Genomic DNA, 15987 nt, shown 5'->3' on the forward strand with positions numbered 1-15987 from the left:
AGCCTTTGATAGTCCTGCAACTGGAATATTTAGGAATCAGAATAACTATGGATTGAGAAAAAATATTATTATGGACAAGAAAATGGTTAACAAATAGGAAATGAAGAGTAAAAATAAATGGTTATTTTCAGTAAGAAAAGATGCCAGTACGTGGATTTCCCAGAAACTGGTCCACTTAACTGGAAAGTAGGGAGGGATAGTATGACAGAAACCTTTCTATATGATGCAAAGTTATTTAAGAAAGGATTAAAAAAAGATTTAAAGGGAGGGACTGAGCAATAAGATGGCAGTTGAAATTCAGTGTAAGTATGTGTGCAGTAACGCATATTGGGAAGAACAATTTGAACTACTTATATACACTGATGGTTTCTAAATTAACCACTCAAGAAAAAGACCTAGGCGTTACCGTGGACAGCTCAATGGAAATTTCTGCTCAGTGCACAGCAATGGTCAAAAGAAGTAAATAAGATGTTAGACTATATTAAATATGGGATGGAAAATAATACAGAAAATATTGTAATACTGTTAAATTAAACAATATAGTTATATACCTCATTCAAAGATCAGCTTGTGTTGGTCACATCTAAGAAAAGATGTAGCAGAAACAGGAATGGTTGGACAATGAAAATGATTAGTGTCATAAACAAACATTTATATTGGGAGAGATTTTAAAAAGATGCCAAAATGTGAGACACTCAGTTAACTCGCTTTTAAAATAAGCTCCTTAAATGCTCCACACCTCAGATGGCCAAGTTTTAATGGATATAATGACATTTATTTCCCTTTTCTGGGGTCTGATGTACAGTACATGCAGATTCATAGATGAAAGGTGCAAAAGAAGTGTAGATTCTTGTGATAATTGCTTTTAATTCCCATTAATGGTAAATTAGAAAAAATAAAATAAGAACATTTTTCATTGGGAAAAAAAATAAATGTTTGGGGTTTTTTTTTGCATGTTTCTATATATAGGACTTTTACTTTTTTAAGGTGTTAATTCTGGCATAAATTTTCTTAGCTAATTACCACATATGCCAATATTAAACACAGTCTTACAGATTCTAGCCATGGATAGCCACCAAACTTTTTGGTTACTACAGTTGATGTTTGCTATAAATAGCTGTCAGATTTGCAAATTTAATGTTGTTTAGTCTGAGTATAAGTGAAGAAAATGGGAACTCCATCTGTCCAGCCATGGGTGGGTATGGTTTGAAGCAGTCCTGTTTTCTGCCTAGGAGATTTACTTTTATTTCCAAACCTTTGAGTGCCTGGAGGATGTCACAGGGTCCTTCTGCCACATGGAGCTGTGAAACCAGGAAGGGAAAATATGAACGGAATCAGTTTTATGTAACTTAGAAACTTCTGTTCTGTGACAGAATGAAGCCAGGTAGAAAGTTTAACCATTTCCTTTTCACATTTTATTCTGTTGCTCTGGAAGTGCATTCCGTTCCAGGAGATTTGGCAGTGGGTTTGTTCAGAACGTGAATGGGCTGTGTCATTTTTTTTACCTATGCATAATAAATTTTAATCACAACGCGATGAAAAAAATGGAAGGTATGCTGTGAAATGGCACATGTGCTCGTCTATAGAGAAGCATATGGAATAGTAGTTTGAGCATATGTCCCAGAGCCAGGAACAAGTCGCTTCTTAGGAAGACACTTAAACTGACTGTGGCTTTAAGGAAGTCATTTAGGATTAGATCTTTGACTACTTCTACTATGACTCCTTAGGGGAGTAGGTTAAAGTAATGTTCTCCCCACACAATATTAGCAGTATCTGGACTGTGGTTGGAACACAGGCAGGAAAACAAAGGGCTTGCACATGATAACCCTGACCCACCAAGCAAGAGAGTGGAAAAAGAGTAGGTAGTGGGTGAAGCCACGGCGTGAGAAGCTATTGAGGTACAGAAGGTGAATTAGCACACACCCCTGTCCCTTCTAGGAGCTAGGAAGGAGCAGAGCAGGTCCTGTGTGACCTGGACAAACCCTGAGTATAGCCCTTAGATTCTCAATCTTATTCTCCCCCTAGCAGTTACCAAGATTAAATTGGGAGAACATGAAAAGTCCTAAGATTATATTTAGGATTTGGAGAAAATCATTATTTTTCCAGCACACACACATATGCCAACAAAAAGCAACCAATTATGTAACCACTAAACTGACTGCATGATTGGCAGTGGGCTAAAAAAAGGAAAACTGACCCCTTCCTAACATGACAGGGTAGCTCTGACTTTCACACCTCCAGTAGCATTATCAGTTTTTATCATATCTTTCCTTACACAGAGGCAAGTCTCAGCTCTCTTGGTTTGCTTTAGATTGATTTCCACCTCCCCTGGGACAAAACTCTGCTATCCACTACACAGACTTTATTCACCAAGAGCACCCTCCCAAAGCCCTTATAGACGTTATGAAAGGTGTTTTCACTCACTTGGGTTAAATGAACACAGTGTGTTTTCTTCTTCGTCTTTTTTTTTTTTTTTATAAAAAAGTAATAAATGAATCATTTCAATTTTGGGCTAGTTTAGGTGTTGTAGTTGTACTATGCAATTACATAAACACAAAAAAGCCAGTTAACCAGTGAGTGGCAGGAATTGGAAGCTCTGAGATGATCTAAAACATTTTAACACATTTTCCATATATTAGAGCTTGGAGTAGTTGTGTTTTGCTTTCTTACAACAGAGACAAGTCAGTAAAAGTCCAAAGGAAAGTTTGAGGTTTTACATTTCTGTTTGTGGTACAGGAAAAGGGTTACGATCTCAGTAGTTGATTCAGTGAAATAACATCTCCTTTATACACATCTGCCTAGCAAGTAGGGCGGTAGTTGGAAATACCCAATCTAAAGCATTAAAGATTTGCTGGCAAATAGCAGAGGCATTTTCTCCCGAGGAAAAATTGTTATATTGAGTAGTCACTTTGCATGCTTAGGAGTTACAGTCAAATACCCAAACACTCTGAATTTGCAGAGCGTTTATTATTTTGTAAAGTATTTAACACACTGTGAAGTGACTCTGCTGCATATTTCACATTCAAGAAGTCATAATAATGGACCTAAGAAAGAAGATTTTTTTTATATTTGACAATGGTAAGTAATATTTTTATACCAAGCTATTTATGTTTCATTTATGTTGCAGTTTGAGGGGGCAAATCTGTTTCATGTTCAAAGGCTTTTTATTTGAAAATTGAAATGAGGAGAGTAAGTCAGTGAAAGATAAAACTGTAGGTGGTTCTTCCAGCATAAATTTTGTGCTTTTGCCTGTCTGTGCTGTGATGAATATCCTATTTTAAAGTGATATTAGAACTCAGGAGTGAAATAGCTATTCATCATCATTGTTTGGTGAACAATTTTATGATAAGAAAAAGGACTAAGGACAAGTCAGAACTTTCAGGTTAGGATTTTCTTCCTTGTCAGCCAGTATTTTCTTAGAAGAACATATTTTAAAGCCAGTATTTAAAGCTTATGGAGGCTTTTATGAGATGGAAGATGTCTTGAACTGTCAAGGCCTCTTCAAGTTTGTAATATTGGGAGGCAAAGAATAAAAAGGAAATAAACACAAAAGGATTAATTATGCAAATGTATCTTCCTTAACGGTAATTAATCTGAATATCAGATTTAGAGGAAAGGAATTAAGTCTGGTAACAGAACTTAGAGGAAAAGGGATGGAAACTCTGGTGAGCTTTCACTAGTATCGTTTGTTTTCTAGAAAAAATTCTGAGCCTTGTTTCATTTCAGCCTTGTTGTCTAGCCTACCTTTTGAATGATTTTATTTTCCTTCAGAGAAGCTATGCTGAGAAACACAATCATATTTTAGTCTCCATGGGAACTGGACAGAGCTAGTATCTAATCATCTCTAAAACATCCATACATTTGTGAACCCTTTTAAAATTAAACATTAATATGATCACCCACTACAGTCTCTGAGTACACTTCCAAGCTACAAGTCCAAATGCACTATTTACTTGAATCACAGTGTGAAGTATCTGATGCAGGAAGTCAGTAAATTGGTCCAGAATCTTAGCCTCAAATGAGATGCATATTTGTTTAGTCATATACTATAAATAAAATCCCTAGGCTTGAAATCTTGCCAAGACTATCCGTGCAGTGTTCACATGGTAGTTTCATTTATTATGAGCCTTATTAGCAACTCGTTCAGACTGCATGAACCTAGGAAAAAAACCAGTGTCTAACTAATACATTAACAATGTGCTGTCCACATTGCTAGAGGAGTCTGGTTGTAGGGCTGGTGTACCCAGTGCCAAGAGGATCGTCCTTGGAGAAAGGAATCCCCCTGATGGTCCAAAGTCAATGTACAGATTCCAAGGGGACCTCTCTATGCTGTCAATGGAGCAGTCATGTCTGCTGTAAAGGAGGTAGGATAAAGAATGTCCCTGAATACTATTTGACCAATTATTTAATGGGTCACAAATGGCTTTATTTTTCTTTTGACATTAGAATGATGATAGGGTTATATTTCTGTTACTCAAAACATGGGTACCTAACTAAACAGCCATGTCCCTAAATTTAGCAGCTAGCTACTTGCAGGTATGCAGACATTGGCAGGGACGATACCCTGATTTAAGAACTAACTTTGGACCCCAACATTTCTGACAGTGAAATTGGGCTGCTTTGATTTATATTGCAAGATTAATTCTGCTTACCCTGACCTCTTTTCTTCACTTTTGCACCTCTTCCCTTGTACAGAATCAAGGATGAGACCTAAAATTAGTACTTTTTTCAGCACTCTAGTATTATTCCCGACACCTGTACAAGACCATTGTGTACATACTCTACACTTCTTGGGTAGAATCAGCATCTTCCTAGAATTAACACATAGAATAAACATAATCTATAACTTAATGGGAATTTTGCCTTACACACTGTGTTACTTTAAGGAGCTCTCTCTATTTAATATAACAGCAAAACAGGTGTGTAATTGCAGCTAGAGGTCATGTCTTTTGTTCTCTTCAAACTCAGATTTTATCCCAGCAGAATATGACCCCACTTAATTATCATATCATTTTTTTCGCCAGAGGAATTCAAATACTGCCCCAAAGAAGGGCAGTATGCCTGACCTCCTTTCACAGATGGAAAAACTGACTTACAGACATGTGAAATAATTTGTCCAAGGGCACCACAGTGGTCCATGTTGAAACTGCAAGTACAGCTCTGAACTCCCAAGCCAGTGCCCTGCCTCAGACCCAGGTTCTTTAGTGGTATCAGCAGCAGGTGAAGACATTCAGTTACAGGTCAACCGAGCTTAAATTCACACTGAACCTAACATTGATATTTTAGACATTCTAACAATTCAAGTAGATTTTTTTCCTGATTATTTTATGTGCTACTAGATTTAGGATTTCTGGTTGTTCTGTTCTGGCAAGAAATGGATAGAACTGACAAAGCACTGTTAGAAAAAAAAAAACCACCTTAAAACTACTTGTGGCCTGGTTTCTTAGACACATCAGTCCAGAGAAGCTTTGAATAATGACCCAAGCTTTTTGAGATGCACCAATCACATGAAATATGTATTTATATTCAGCTCAAAAGAATGTGTGACACAATTCAAAGGAAAGCAAATAGCAAATTTAAGGACAGAAAATACAAGGTGGTGGGTATTTCATAAAAGCCAATTGGACTGAGGTGCTCAATAGCAAACAAAATGTGAAGAGGCAACATAGTTAATTGTAGGCAATTCACTATGAGAAAACAAACCCAGGTGTTAATATTAGTTCCACCACTGCATCACAATATGACCTGAGGCAGCTAGTTTTTTAACGGGGGACTCACTTTCAAGGGGTCCCATGTGAGACAAAGTTTTTAGCTTCTGATTTTTCGGAGCTGGTAAGAGCCTTATGCGCTGCTTGACTTTAGGGGAAGTTGTAGATGCTCATTGTTGTAGGAGTCTCTGACTGGATGCCCTAAGAAGGGGCGCTCACAGTAAGCGGATCCTTTTGACCTTTAATTTGAAATGATTTGAGTTTCCACATATGTGAATTTGGATTAATTATACCTACTTCACTGGGATGTTGTGAAGTTTAACTAATTAGTGCCCTTGAAATGTCCAAAGATCTTCAGCTGAAAGATACTTATTTATGCAATCATCATAATAATATGGAAAGAATATGTATGCAGTGATAAGGTTCATCCTGTAAAAAATACACAAGATCATAGAATCATAGAAAATGAGGGTTGGAAGGGACCTCAGGAGGTCTCTAATCCAACCCCCTGCTCAAAGCAGGACCAGCCCCAATTATATCATTCCAGGCAAAGCTTTGTCTAGCCAGGTTTTAAAAACCTCCAAGGAAGGAGATTCCACCACCTCTCTGGGTAACCTGTTCTAGTGCTTACTACCCTCCTAGTGTGAAAGTTGTCCCCGGTATCTAACCTTATCTTCCTTTTGCAACTTATGACCATGATGATACATACCACTTCTCTCTCTTCATGCAAAAGTCTGTGCAAACTGATCAAGGGCTTTCTGCAGCGCCTTAGAAATTACACTTGGGCTCTGTTGGACCAATGAGAAAACAAATCACTGAACAACTTACCTAGAGGTATGGAGGATTTGCAATCACTTGAATTCTCTAGCTCCAGACTTGGTACTTCCTGCTAAAAGATCTGCTGCTTCTCAGATGGAAACTATTGCCATTGATGCAGGAATCATGGGATGAAATTTTCTGACTTGAAATCTTGCAAGTCAGCCTCTGCCCAGCCAGTTAAAGAAGTCAGCCAAGTTGATCACAACAGTCCTTTCTTGCCTTATAATCTAGAATCCTATGAAAAAAATGTCCAAAGTCAAGCACTTGCAGCTGAGAGCTCCCTGATACTTTCTCCAATATGTTTAAAACTAGGTACAGCCAACATGAAGCCATCAGGCGATTTCCAGTTATACAAGGCATGGGAAAAAGGCTGACTTTCAGGAGGCAAGGCTCAGAAGTATGTAGGGCTTTAAACAAAACATTTCCAACATATTCAGTTTCACTTAGAGACAGATATAAAGCCAATGAAATGTCCAGAGACAACCCTAATAAGCAACTGAGTAGGCACACTACATTCTGCACTTTATCAGGTAGCTGTTTGTTTGATAGCTTATGTGAAACTGGACAGTTTGTCCGTTTAAGATATAACAGTTAGCCCTGTTGAGGAAGCCCAGTTGTGGGATGCTTGGATAAGCAGGGAGTGGCTTGTCAGGACTTTTAAAAGCTCCCAGAAGAATAAGCAGAGAAGAGGAGGAAACAAGCTGTGAGTGCAACACTATGCTACAAGAAGGGGCCAGGCTGCCGTGCTGGGGCTAGAGCAAAAGGGGCTCCACTCCTGGTGCCTGGGCAAGAGAAGAAGGATTTGGTTTTGTTTGTTAGCTTATTTGCTTAAAATACTCTGCTTTGCTTTGGAGAACTGGCTGACGTGCTCCTCAGAAGGCAGCAGGCTAAGCGTACACAATGTTGCTTCAAAGTTTCATGGGCCTTTAAGCCAGAGGGACCATTATGATCATACAACAAGACCCCATTGTTAACCATAAAGTTAGTGCATCATGTATAGACAGACAAGGTTCCTTGAGTAAATCTGATATTATTAGACCAACTCAGATAGTTAGAAACATTCTTCTTTGCAAGCATTCGGAGACAGTTATCCTTTGTCAGGCAGAGGATGCTTCTCTTGTGCTCTTCCTGGGTGGAGTAGTAAAGCAGCCAGAGGCCAGTGTATGCAAGAAAGCCAGTCACTTAACATGTAAATTGGGCTGGTCAATAGGTGAGAGACATGTTTGGGGGGTGGGGGAATGAATATAGCTGGTAAAAAGTGACACTCATGGACCCAGAGGGACAGACTTTCATCTTCAGCTCCCTCTGTGCAAAAATGAAGTTTATTTCCTACCTACGGGGACTTTTTACCATCTTGTACCATCTACACTTTTCCCAGAGCCTGATGAAGGGACTTTGATCCCGAAAGCTTGCAGAAAAGGACAATTTTCTTGCCATTTTCCAGTTGGTCTAATAAAAGGTATCATTTTGGAACCAAGAGTTCTAGTTTTCTGTGAGGCTTTACCTGAGTCATGTATGTGTGTTATCCTTTGAGATACTGATTGGTGTTGGAAGTGATAGGACTGTAGGAGCTAGCTGATAAGAAAATGAGCCAGTTCTCTGTTGGGTCTTAACAGTGATACCTTCAACACTCAAGAGTTATTCAGAGCAAATGAATACCATACACTCATACAGCTGCGACAGCTTGAGAGATAAAGGAAAGAAGTGGAAATGTGACAAGACTTCAGGATTCATTTAATGCAGAGAAAGAGCAGCTGGACTAAGTTGCTTTGCCTTTGCCAGGCACCGGGGATGACAGGGACTCAGAAGAGCTGCTGCTAAACCTTAGCAGCTGAAATAACAACTGCCTCCACAGATGCAGTAAATTCATCTTAGTCAGAGACACTTAAGGAGTAGGAGGTGATTCTTCACCGAAGGGAGGACTAATCAACAATACTCAATTTAAAAACAAAACCCACCAGCAATCTAAACTCAGCTGTATATGCGTCCCATAGGGGTTCCATCCAAAGCCTTCTCAAGCCAGTGGGAATCTTTCCATTCATTCCAGTCCATTCTGAGTCAGACCATAAATGAGAAGACTATATAATGGAGATGATTTAAAGGGCAGATTTTGTCACCTGTACTCATACAGATCAATCCCTTTAGCCCTTCAGTTTCTCCATTCATTTCAATTGAAGTACTTGAAAAGTAAGGGGATATGCAACACATATCCAGCCCTGAATCTACAATAAAATGTAAAAATAGTTTGGTTTGAATGCAACCCTAACATTGACATCTTAAAAAACTTAGACCATTTCCATGTGATTTCTGTAGCCTGAGTAAGTTCATTTTTCTTTTGCCCTATAGTTTTTCCTGATAAATCATACTTCTTGGCAACTGATAATCCCCCTTTCATTCAACCTAAAGGGCCTTTTATTTCAAGCTTGCAGTGCAGGGGCATATAAATCAAAAGAAAAGCAAAGTCAGATGAAAAAGGAACATTATGTGACTGGAAGCATGGAATAAAGAGGCAAAGTCATAAAAAAATATCAGAAAGTCACCGAACAGGGGAGCTCACATAAATTTTTACAGTTCTGGCCCTACAGTAATTTATATACTTCAGGCTGACCGATTACTTGCTAAATAGGTTGACACAACCTTCAGTAGCAAAAGCCAACCAATGCCTATATATTTAGTAAATCAGGAATCACTTTAAGCACTTGTGTGTATCGACCAGGCAGACATTCTTCAGCCACAGCTCCAGCTCCAGCTCCAACCACTTACACATGATCCACAAATACAACACAATCACTTTAAAAACCCCATTTTGTTAAAAGGGTAACATTCTTGCCATGCTACACATACCATAGAAATGCTGTGCCCCACACAGTCTGTGCTCTCCACACAGTCCCTACTGTAGTTTCCAGTCACATGCATTGGTTAATATGTGCTTTATATAGTTCATGGTCCTCATGTGTTTGCTACTTTAATACTAACCAATTCATTTCACCTGCACAATACCTATCATGCAAAGGTGGACAGAATCTGTCCTGGAGGTATGGTAGAATTACTGTTTGCTAAGTGACCCCCTTTTGTAGCAACCGCTCCTGTGAAAATTCAGTACTCCATAAAAACATGCACTTTGGTTGATGTACCTAAAACACAACAGCAAGTAACAGGAAAGAAAGCTGGACAAGCATATAGAGCACTATAGGTGAACACGGTACGCTGCAACACTAAATGGAAAGACAAGGTTCTTATCTCCAGGATCGCATAGCCTAACTCAGATGAAGGCAAAACTGGTCAAAATCAAGAAGTCTTTTTGAAGCTGGAAAACCTTTCACAAATGGGCTAAGATCTTTTACCTGCTGTGACTTCCCGGTTTCAGCTAGGCAGAGGAAAAGAACTGCCATATAGGATTAGTCCAGTGGTCCATCTAATTCTGTATCCTGTTTCCAAGTAAGACTATTTCCAGATGCTTCTCAGAAAGGTGGAGAGTCTCCATTATGAATCGACTGTGATAAAAAAGATGCCTATGTAAGAGGAAGTGTCATTTTACCTCTGTTAGGCAGGGTATTGGCTTTTGTTCTGAAGCAGAAGGCTTGATGTCCCTTATATCTTTTATCTCACCATTAACTTTTATCTATTCCTGATCACATAAACATCTATTTAAAAAAAGCAAAACAATGGCAGGAATGCACAGGGCTCATGATTTCAACCTTGATCTACACATCTGTTCCACAGGTTAATTATTTCCTTGCTTTAGTTATTAGTCTGTTCATTCCACTGTATACCCCTATTCTTAGGATTACAAGGAGTTAAGTAAGGGGCCCAAACTACCTTTTCTATACTATTAATTACAGTATAAACCTCTGTCAACCTCCCTTCTTACTCATCTTCTCTTGATACTGAAAAGCCCTCATTATTTCAACCTCTCCTCTGACAGAATCCCTACCTCTGATCATTCCCATTCCCCTTTTTCTGCCACAGTTCCTGTGAAATGAGGTAATAAAAACTGGACACATGATTCAATATTGAGGCATGTCATATATATATATATATTTTTTTTTTTTAATCAGTCTTATAAGTAAGATCAGTCTTAATCTTTATCCTTTCCTGTATACAGTCTAATGACTTGCTTTTTGGATCACTGATATGTACTGAATAAATGTTACGGTAAGAAAGGGATGGAAAATACTGAAAATGTTAGGAGAGAGAAATGTCATGAGAGAACAGCTTCTCTCATGATATTTGTGTTTCTGCCACTGGTTCTGGCAGTGGTCCAAACACTGCTGTTCTTAGCTGTACAAAACTCCCACTGATTTAGAGACCACAGAACTTAACTCATGATCAGGAAGTGTAAAAGCATGTGAAAATAAGAAGGAAGAAAAAAAGATTGCTGAAGTCTTTAAGTTTCACAAAATGTCCCAGTCTGGTCTGACTTTGAGAAATATCTTGGGACTGGTTGGATATTGTATGAATGAGTTCACCATCCCTAAACAACATTCAGCATCAAGTGGAACTGAACCTATATAACTTTTCTCAGTGATTTTTCATTGTCATGTCTATTGCACCGGACACTGCTTGAACATAGAGCCAAAGCTCTGTATTCAAATACAGGTGTCTGTATTCAAATCTATGTTGCTCCTTATTATAAGGAGGATTTAGGTATCATAGAGCTCATACATTCTGGTCAGAGAATACTTCTTTCCATGAAAACTATTTGCTACCCATTATTCACTATCCAGTTTACAACTTGTCATTTCCCAAGAGATGTTAAAATAGCATGATGGAGCTCCATGTTTACTGCCATTCAGTGACTCCAGATCAAAATGATTCCCTTTAGAAGTAAATGGAAGTTTTATCCAACTGACAGCCTCCAAACTCAGAGGGGGTTCTTTCTTCTTATGAGTGCTTCAAATATGTATTAGCTATGCATATAATACCTAGAATAAATAGGTTGGACAGGAGAGAACTCAGTTGGACTATCCCATTTTAGTGTGTCCTCCCTCTAGGGATGGAAGTTCCTATCTACATGGAACAGATTTGATATAGAAGTTACTGATAGACAATAAATACAGTACTATTTCAGAGTGCTATATTAAGTTCAGATCATATATCTCTCGCTTCTGTGAAAGCATCTGATGAGTACAAAAGCTTATGCCTCTCTGAACAAATCAGTCTCTAGGGTACCACCCTGTCCTGCCTTCTGCCTGTCTTCTGTGATTAAATTTACTATTAGACTGATTGTCCTGAAATTGGCTTAAGTTTTTATCCACAGAACAAGCAATAGGCAATAGTAGTGTGAGCTTCCCAGTACTTCTCACCAGTGCACATGAAGGGGCCACTTTCAGGGGTCTGAGCACAATCCATGCTTCTGTTAAGTTTTACTGGAACAGCTACTACTAATGTTTTTTTGAGGAAGAAGAGCACTGTGACTGACAAATGCGACTTGCTATTTAACATCTGCATTAAATAAATAACAGTCATTGTTTCAAGGTCAGGTCTCTGTGGCATGGGCCCTGTTACTTGTGGTATATGACCCTAGTTTATGCCCATCTTCAACTGAAAACAACTGGAGAGACCCAGCAATAAGGAATGAATGGTTTTAGGGCAGAATTGTGACTTCTTACTACAATATTACATTGTAGGTCACAGCATAGGATGGGAAAGCAGACTCTGCAAGGTGGCTGGGGCAGTTTTGGGGATGGGGCAGAGACTTAGCTCCTCCTCTGTTGGAGTACGAGGAGAATTAAGAAGGGAAATTGGGATTCAGTGGAGATATCTATACTGTTGTTGTGGTTCCTCTAGGAATGCTGGCAAGGAGCATGCCCTGCCAAACAACTCCGGCTCTGTATGAGTTAAGCCCAGAAACAAAGCAGTGAAGTCACTCAGATGTGGCCCGCTTGCCACTGCTCTCAAGTGTGCTGGAGACAGAGGACTGAAAGCAGCACTGGAAGTGACTTCACTGTCTCATTTATAGGTTTGGCACACTGAAAGAAGGAGGGCAAGATATGGTTCATAGTGGGGGTGCTCAGGAACGTCACAAAATCAGGAGAGACATACCCAGAGACATAAGGACACTGACTCTTATTCCAGCTAGTCTATAAAGTTATAATTTAGCCTGTGATTAAAAAATACTTGGAGAGTTAGTAAATAGAAGTAGCCATGTTACCTCACAATGGCTCCTGTTGTTGGTCATATTTGGACCAACAGCAGGCTTTGCTTCTGGAAAGGAAATGGCCTATAAAATTCCTATTGGCTTAAGAATTAAAATATCTGTTGAAAATTACGAGAAGCATGTTGGCCAAGCTGGCTGCAACAGGAAATCCTGTATTTGATTAGCTAGGTTCTCCTTCTCCATCAGTAGGTATAACATGCCCAAAGCCTTTACCTCCAGAAACTGTTCAACACACTTCGAGAGTTATGGGTAAAAAAATGAATGACAAAATATCTTTGAAAATCTTTCTTCCCTGGGACAGTTGGAAGCTAGTCAGTTAGTCCTCCCAAACACTGCATCTCATTGGTTTTGTTTATCTATCTTGCTGACATTTTGTTCAATTAGGAAACAATAGCCTTGTTCCAATGTACTGAACAGAATTACTGAAAGTAAGTCATGTGACAGTGAGGGTGTGTTTTCAATTATTCACTCTGATTTTTGCCAGGCCTATGAAGAAAAACAGTCTTCTGCAGGAATCAGGTTTTTCTGCTTCACTTGTGTAAGTTCCTTTTATTCCTTTATTATTATTATTATTATTTTTACAATTACTTTGTGTTTTTTCACAGGAAAGTCAGTTCCCCAAAATGGCCTTGCTCTTTACCCCAAAAATAGTTCTTTCTATTGGGTTGTTCTTCCATTTGTGACCATTCAATGTTTATGGTAAATATAAAAGGAAGAAACAGAAGAACAAAGCAGATCGAGATCACAGGATCTAGATTGAAGTGGGATGCTAGATAACATGCAGTTAATGCTAAGTAGCATAAATAGCATCTTAGGTCTGACTTTTCCACTGTTCTGTTAGCAGCAGAACAGTCCTATTCAATCTGGGAGCTACACCAAATTATTTACGTCCTGTAAATGCTTGGTTTAATATCCAACCAAAAATTTGAACCAAATGGGCACTACTCAAATTATGCATATTGTTTACAGAAGACAGATTGAGTTAGGGCTTTTTTAACATAAAGCTGGAAAAATAAAACTTGAAAAATGAAGGAACATTTGGTTTGAATTACAAACCACAGACAACTTCCATAAGGAGTACTAGAGGTATAGGAATGGCAAGAGAATCTGACAAGCAGCGGGTGCAACAGGGAAAAGATGAATGGATTGGAGAATTGACTTTGAAGTAATTGGTCTTGCCCACAATATATTGAATTAAATTTGGTAGAAAGCAATGAATCATAAAGCTCTTCCATAGCACTTGTGTTGCTGTTTTCTATGTAAAATGAAGTTTCTGGACACAGTAGGAAGCTTATGGACTACATTTTTGTTGTCTTCAGTCTTTATTTTTGCCTCACTTATGCAGCCATGAATCAATACCTATGGAAGCAGGTCGGGAGTTGGGGTACGAACGAGCACTTAGAGTAATGGAATGGAAATCATCAGGAGTCCTTTGGTTTACTGTCAACTCAGGCATTGACTGACTTTATGATAAGGTTAAGTTGCTTATGGCTGATTTTGGCCTTGAAGAACCAAGGCAGCTCAGGGGGTATAAGTCCTTGCTGCAGCAGTGTCTATGTGGTACAGAAAGGAGATGCTGTTTCTGTGTACTGTAGAAGCAGGCGCAGACTTCCTTGGGAGGTGCTGAGAGGAACAGGCATAAAGCAACTTGTCCTTTACTCGTTCTAGGGGAAAGACAGGCAAGCTTCATCCAGTCTTACCTTAACACAAATCAGACACAGGCCCCTTCTGAGGCATTTAGTATAGTCTTGAAATGTTTCCCCTCATGCTCAGAGGCTGCAGGAAGCTGGGCAATAGCTATCTCCTTTCTGTGCATGGTAGTATAGGAAAGAGAGTCCTGTTGCCCTCTCCATCCTTCCTCCCTGGTGGGCTCTCTTCTGGGCTATGTACAGACAGTAGGGCTGTGCAAAACTTTGGTCTCTGATTTGATTCAGCGGAGATTTGGCCCGATTCGGTGGCTGAATCTCTGAATCGAATCAGAGGACCCTTTAATCTCTCCGAATTGAATTGGAACCCTCTGAATCGATTCGGAAAGATTCAGTGATTCGGACATAGACACAGCTTTAAATGTTTTTTTCTACATACCTCTAGGTAGCAGAGGCTCTGAATGCTGGGATGCTGGGGCACACTGAGTGTCCCACAGAAGTGCGGGGGGCTCCTCAGTGCACTCAGCAGCAGACCAGGAAGTGGACCAGAAGCACTTTTGGTCCACTTCTGGGTCCACCAGAGAGTGCACGGGGGACTCCCCCAGCTCAGCAACTGGTGCCTCCTGGGTCTGGGGGGGCACCAGGGGTCCCCCCCATGGCCAACTGCTGAGTCGGGGGGGCAGGGGGCCCCCTTGCATACTCCCCAGTGGAGTACTCCCGGTCCACTTCTGGGTTCACCATCGAGCACGTGGAGGGCCCCGTCCCTGCACTTCTGTGGGACACTCCATTCACCGCATCATTGCAGCATTCATGAGCTGTGCTGGTACTTTGAGGTACGTAGAAAAAACATGTAAAGCTGTGTTTATGTCCAAATTGCTGATTCTCTGAATCAGCATTAAATCTTTAGATTCGGATTCAGCCAAATCAAATCAGGGACAGTGATCCGAATCAACTAATTGAATCCGAATCTGAATCTGAATCGAATAGGGCCCATTTTGCACACCCCTAACAGACAGTCAAAAAGCCTGAGGCTGATTCAGTTTGATCTTCGAAGGTTAGTCTCAGCTGCGAAGATTGAACTGACATTCAATTTTGATTTTGGAAATGCAGCCACATGCCTGCAATGGCTCAGGCTAGAAGTTGGGAGCACTAGAGATGCTGGGGGGCTGTGAGTTAACTTGAATCTGGAGGGGATCTGGGACAGAACCAATTTAAGCTAAATCAGATAAGTCTGACACATCAATCTAGGTTTATCTTAAACTGGTTTTGGCCATTTTGAATGTGGTTTATGTGCACTGAACTTCTGTTGTGTTACAGATTTGAACTAGTTTCTGATCACTGGTTTATGTGTAATTTCTGTCCTTAGCCCTGGAGTGCCACATTTTGGCCATGAATCTCCCTGTGCCTCAGGTTGCCCATTTGCCCACTCTCAGGATGCGAGACTTAGTACTTGTAATGCCAGAACCCTGGAATGGAAGGTGTTATTCTGCTCTGAACTCTCCCACAGCACAAGACTATTTGGAGCAGGATGTCTAGGTCAGGCCTTCCTCTATCACTCTTGCTGTTACTGTGGGAGTTCCTGGAAATGTGGTTTGGAACTGTAAGGGCCACCAATCCCATTTCAAAAGCCTTTAAAGTCTGGAGGCAGGTTACA

General features: G+C 39.9%; 1 protein-coding gene and 1 long non-coding RNA gene across 10 annotated transcripts in view; one reads left to right on the forward strand and one right to left on the reverse strand.

Moving 5' to 3' along the window:
- Nucleotides 1-10225, reverse strand: part of LOC109280694 (uncharacterized) — a 31588-nt gene extending 21363 nt beyond the window's left edge. Inside the window, exons 1-3 of one of the 2 annotated variants that reach the window (XR_009455560.1) lie at nucleotides 9872-10225; nucleotides 6537-6762; nucleotides 677-1301 (exon numbers count right to left, since the gene is read on the reverse strand). This is a non-coding gene — a long non-coding RNA (uncharacterized LOC109280694). Of the gene's footprint in view, nucleotides 1-676; nucleotides 1302-6536; nucleotides 6763-9871 lie in introns of those variants that run through there. The other variant, XR_009455561.1, reaches the window with a different exon arrangement.
- Nucleotides 1-15987, forward strand: part of IL16 (interleukin 16) — a 78399-nt gene that overhangs the window by 2241 nt on the left and 60171 nt on the right. For 5 of the 8 annotated variants that reach the window (XR_009455559.1, XM_059714610.1, XM_059714616.1 and 2 more), the window contains exons 1-2: nucleotides 2837-3078; nucleotides 13172-13225. The exons of 1 other annotated variant lie outside the window; for it this stretch is intronic. The gene's annotated coding sequence lies outside the window, so the exon portion shown is untranslated. Of the gene's footprint in view, nucleotides 1-2836; nucleotides 3079-13171; nucleotides 13226-15987 lie in introns of those variants that run through there. 2 more of the 8 variants (XM_059714611.1, XM_059714612.1) reach the window with 2 other exon arrangements.

The sequence above is a fragment of the Alligator mississippiensis genome, chromosome 11 (assembly GCF_030867095.1).
Source record: "Alligator mississippiensis isolate rAllMis1 chromosome 11, rAllMis1, whole genome shotgun sequence".
Classification (NCBI taxonomy): Eukaryota; Metazoa; Chordata; order Crocodylia; family Alligatoridae; genus Alligator; species Alligator mississippiensis.